At 39.9% G+C, this 5,712-nt stretch overlaps 1 long non-coding RNA gene across 1 annotated transcript; it reads left to right on the top strand.

Annotated features, from left to right (window-relative positions):
- Positions 1-218: 218 nt before the first annotated feature.
- Positions 219-4,695, top strand: LOC141737780 (uncharacterized). Its single transcript, XR_012585243.1, has 3 exons — positions 219-333; positions 990-1,032; positions 3,646-4,695. It is a non-coding gene; the product is annotated as an uncharacterized LOC141737780 (long non-coding RNA).
- The last annotated feature ends 1,017 nt before the right edge of the window (positions 4,696-5,712 follow it).

Here is a 5,712-nt window from a genome sequence, read left to right as displayed (position 1 = left end):
GAGGTCTGAGAACAACGGGCAATTAGCAGTGATTACACAACATTACCATTTGATGACTGGGTGGCATTCATTTCATGAGTCAGCGGTGTTTTTTGCCCACCTCCCTAAGATGTCTGCTGATTAAGAAAAGTAATTTTAGCCAGGTGCTTTGTGGGCAGTCTCAGCTGAGAGTTAAGACATAAAGGCAAAGGGGCAGAACCAAAGTCATTGCCAGGGCACTGTGGGGGATGCAGTGTCTTGCAATCACTGCTTTTGCTGCTCTCGTACCTGCTCTGGGTGGAGAGATGACAGTAATGTTTGTCGTTTCAGCTCAAATGCATTCATCTACCAAAGGTAAAGTGCTTACGTTATACTCAGTTCAGAATTGAAAGAAGTTTCTCTGCTATTATCCCCTTTATAGCAATTATGTGTGCATCAGCTGCTTCCAAAAAAATGTGTAGCTGGCCCTGGTGGTTAAGTGTTTTCTAGCTGCTGCATTAAAATAAGTCAAAATAATTTAGAAAACATATGATACTCCCATTTTTTTAAACAAATTATGAAAGAAGTATGAGTATTTTCCAATAAGCTTGGATATGGTTATGGAACCAGTGACCAAAAAAAATCAGACCTTTCTATTTCTAGTGATAACTGAAATGTGTCCAGAGTTGTTTCCAGTCAAGCCAGTAGGTGTTTGTACAATGATTTTAGTCAAAGTAGATTGGGCACTTAATTCTTTTTCCACAGTCTTTATTGGGTAGACTAAACACTGTGCAAAACTTAGTTAATAGAAGAAAACGTGGTGCATTAAAAGCAGAAAACAAACCTAGTGATATATCATTTTGCTTAAAGATATAAGATTACCTGTCTAAATATGCCTGAAGTTTGGTTAGGGGGTCTTGTTTTTTGGTTTTTTTTTCTTTTTCTTTTTTTGCAGTTGCAAGATGCCACCAACAGAATATATACCATCCTCTCCCTTCCCTAGACTTTTTTTTTTTTTTTTTTTTCCCCAGAACCTGGAGGTCTTTTCTTCCAGAAGCCTGAGAAACTCATCTGGTAAGTGTATACAGATGGAAATAGTTACAAAGTGGCATGGTAGCACACTAGGGAGAAGATGTATGGTAGTTGAATCCACAGTTGATACACAGAGCATTAAGACAATTGAAGAAGTTATAGTGGATTTATATAACCATGGAGCGCATTTTCAGTTTGTGTCCAGCTTTTCTTCTTCTGTTGTAAGAAATGGAAGACACACGGTGTCTCCGCTTCAAATAACATTTTTTGCAAACCTAGGCCACCTAGTGACACCTCTCATTTAAGCAGATCTCGTAGCCTTTTATCCTGCCATGCTAACCATGTAATCCAACCACAGCAGTGATATCTGGGATGACTATCTATCCTATTTTACAGGCCATATCAGCCATGTAGGCATGGCATTCCCAGGGGATAGGGGATTCCCACCTCTCTGAACTGGTTTTAGGCACACACAAAGCTCTCACATTTGGGTTCCAAGACATGACAGCTTGCAAAACTAGCCTGGTGTGTCTTCTGTCTGCTGAAGAAGCATATGTTTATTAATGGAAATTATGAGCTGCAGAGAAATCAGATGACCATGAATTTCATGAAAGCAGTAGAGTGTCAGGATAACAATGGATACTTGTAGCCTCCCCATTTATGGCACTATTTAATCTTCCTATTTTTAGACACAAATCATTGTCAATAAGTGGTAAGGCTTGCAAATGTTCCTGCTGCTGGATTAACTGGATATAGGCAAGATACGGAGAGGGTAGCAATGATACAAAGAAGGCCAAGACTTCTTTGGGGCACTGGATAGAAACTGCATGTCAATATTCAGTCTTTTGATGGCATTTTAATGGGATGTCTGACCATCGATGCAGAAAACCCTTATACATCACAAAATGGAACAGGAAAAATGTCTGATTTGGCCACTCAATATTACACAGAAGTCAGTCATTCCCTATCAACAGCATTGAGATCGGTAAGGAGCAAGAAGTCCTTTTCTGCTAAGTTGTCCTAGTCATTGTCCTAGTCATTTTCCTGGCCAAAACCATGACAGACATAAATCCTGCTTCAGTGGATATATGATACCACTTGGGAAAATGGAGTGATATCAACCATACATCAGGTATAGTTGTTTGAACATATAGTTTTCCACAGAAGAATTCAGCATCAAAAATTCCACAGTATTTAATGCTTGAATGAGGAACCAGTTACTCAGATTAATGGTGTGCCATGTCAAAATTACAGTAGCTGCCTCCCAGAGCTGACCTACGCAGCTAGAATGTATTTTCATCCTTCCATCCAGATGTTAATGTAATCAGAAGCATCAGCCTATTCATTAGCTCATTGGCAGCGTGGCAAAAACTCATCTTTAGACTTGATCCCATTTCCCTGTATCCTGTCAAAAGAGATCCTGACTACAGTAGCCCATCAGTTACAGAGGTTGTCCAGAGGTAAAGACGACACCGGGGCTTCTGCTGCTGAAAAATGCAACTGTCCCGTTGTCAGGGGCATTAAGAGCTGCAGCTATTCTACTCTGCACTGATCTTTGTTAGCTTCAGGTCTACTTAGGCTGCCAATTTGAGGGTCAGATGCTAATCTTCAAAGGCATCACCAAGTTTTAATCTGTTCCTATTGGCAGGGACATCCCTATCTGCACTACAGCTACAGAGCTGCATCCTTCTCAGAAAAGCAGCTCAGAGAGTCCAGGACAAAGTACCCTAAAGTCTTCAGCTTTAGGGTAGGTATTTAGGTATAGGCTTTAGGGTATTTTTGGCAGAGGGTCTTCGCTAGTGAGTAATCTCCTCAAGGAGATCACACACTCAGCAGTCCTGAACCATAAACCCACTCCTCCTACCCTTTACAAAGTTACCTGTCTTCCCTATAGAATGTTCCCTCATTTTTATGGTACGAAAGAATTTATTTTACGTCAGAAATGTGGAACAGTAAACTAAGATTACTGAGATTTATTTACAACCTACTAAGACTTATTTACAATTTACTACCCACAATCATTTAAAAGTTACTTGGACGCACAAAAAAAATAATTGTGCTGTTCGTTGTGGGATGCTTATGACATTCTGGAGTCCCAATTTTGGACGTCGCCAATTGGAAAAAGATACTGTTAGTTCCCAGATTTGAGTAATTTTAGATACACCTCCAGACAGACCTTTCTTGCGAAATACTTTTTTTCCACTAGAACTGAGTTGATTCAAATTATAAAGTAAATCTTTCCTAACAGAGAAGGGTTTATGTTACAGATTCAGCTCCCTTCAGAAACAGCCTCTTCTGCCTTTCCGCATATCCTGATGGGGATAATCCCCTGCAGCTGCTGATTCATGCTGGGATTGCTCAAGCAACGGTTTTATGCAAGATTTACATTTGCAAAAGAGTGCCTGTCATTGTGTGAAGGGACTCTTGCAGAAAACTAGATTTATCTTTCCTTTATAAGCAATCAGCTGTGTTCCAGGTGGTGAAGCAATGCTAGGAATCAGGTAGCGGCTTGAAGGTCACCTGACCTATACCTACAATTTACTCCATTTTATTAGTGAGTAGGAAGGAAAAAAAAAAAAGAGGAACTATTAAGCAAAAACAACTGACAGACACCCCCACAACTCTTGATTCATTTATTTTGTTTTTATTTTTCAGCCTTGTAGTAGGCCAACAAGAGGCCTGTTGGTATTTGTATGATAGTTCAAGAGAAGAAGCAAAGACCGGCGTTGTTTCCCGATGGTGCTTGCTTTCATACCCACCCTCCTATTTGGCTGGCAACAGTGAAGTAACACTACCGACTGCTGCAGCTTCATTTTCAGACTTTCAGTATTTCACATTTTTAGTCGATACTTCAGATCTTGAAGAAGCTCAGACTTCACTTTTATAAAGTTAATAGGTCTCACAGAGAAAAAAAAAAAAATCAATACGCACCCAAGTGCACCTTAGGGGCCCAAAGTTAAAGGGAAACTAAAAATATCTTCATTTAATATTTCACAGCTAGACTGAATAATTTGCGATGTTTACGACTGGCAATTTTTCTGATGATTCTGTTCTAGATATCAAATTTTTCTGAGATAACTTTTTCTGATTTAAATATAAAACGGTCTCCCCTCAAGGACATTTCAAAGATTCCAGTTTTGTGATTCACTTGCGAAGGGAGTTATTTTCAATCTTTCCCATGATCTCAGTGTCATGGGATTTTTATTCTCTGGGAGCCATGATGACACAAATAACATTAACAATAACAAATGCATTATCCATTTTGAATTTATGATAAGAAAGAAACTCGCCACTTCTGATGGTCTGTTAGCGGGCAGCAGCTTTTGTTACCTGCTACCGGTACAAACCCGTCTGTCATCAGTTGTGGAGAGCTGCATAAGCTCAACTAGATGTCAGCAGAACTGCAGTTTATTTTCACCTTCTTCTTGCGTTTTCTGTGCAATTTGTCAAATCACATACTCTCTCTGCCTTATATGGCATCTGTAGAATGGGATTCTTTAGGTTTTCTTCCATTTGATTTGAGGCATATTGTTACAGTGGGACAGGTTCTGTCATCTTTGCTCTTGCAGCAGAAAGGAAAACAATAGGAGCGAGAATGCACACTGAGTGTTTATCAGAAGGGGAGCCTGGTTTTGAAGCCTGTAGAGATATTAATTTATCTGCATGAAATGAATAAAGTTATTAATAAAGTGATAAAACTTTCCATTGGTGTGGAGGCTTATCCGGTGTGCAGATTCTGGATAATGCAGGACAGTTTTATTAGCGTACTAGCTGGTAGTTTCTCAACGATTCGGTGCATCTAGAAAGAGAAATCCCTGTCCCTTCGACACATTTCCCTCACTTCAGGCAGACTCCATTCTGATAATATGACCGAATGTGTCCATTCTGTTTCTGTTTCATGGTTACAGTAAGGACATCGGTTTCTCGGCACATCACATACCAATCCGATATAGTAAAATAAATAACATTTGAAGAAAACTGATGTGCCTACAAATGCCTGCCCTCCCGTACCCGTTGTTTTGCAGTCCTGACCTAAACGTGGGGCGCAGCGTGCTCCGTCGGGCTGCCGTGAGGAGATGTTCTGGCGAAGCGTGCTGCCTGTGCCACAGCATCGCAGGGAGCCGCAAGGTCATGGTGAACCTCCAGCTCCTTGTTCTGCAACTAAAAATACTGCCCTTCTGTACAAGCTTCTGTTTCAACATTATCGCGTTGGAATTCGGTATCAAATGCCTCCTCCTGTTCCAGATAGATCACACACTCTGCTTGGGGACTGGCTTGCGCTACACCGGGTTAAGTTCTTACTGTATCTCGTGAGCAGCTGTCCTCTGTTGAAAGAGGAACAACTAGGGAAATGTGGCGATATATATTGATATTTGTACTATGTTTTGGCAAAGGATGTTATGAATGAATAGAATTTAAGCCCCAAATTTGTCATAGTAAGTACCGGAAATATAGACAGCAGACCAGATATGAATTTTGCATATGGTCTTTCATTTCTTTTTATAGGGGGAATAAATATTTAAAGAATGTGTGATATCTGTCTTTCTATTTCCTACAATGGAATGGGACCGATAATTGCTGTCTCATTAAGGACTGAATGTAGTTAAATGATATTTGTAAGGCACTGCAAGGTATTACATGAGAACAAAATTGGATTGGTTTAATTTTTTATTTTATTTATTTTTTAATCTACATTTGTTGCAAATCAATTTGATTTTTGTC

The sequence above is a fragment of the Larus michahellis genome, chromosome 1, assembly GCF_964199755.1.
Source record: "Larus michahellis chromosome 1, bLarMic1.1, whole genome shotgun sequence".
In the NCBI taxonomy this organism is placed as follows: domain Eukaryota; kingdom Metazoa; phylum Chordata; class Aves; order Charadriiformes; family Laridae; genus Larus; species Larus michahellis.
This window is presented reverse-complemented; position numbering and strand designations above follow the sequence as displayed.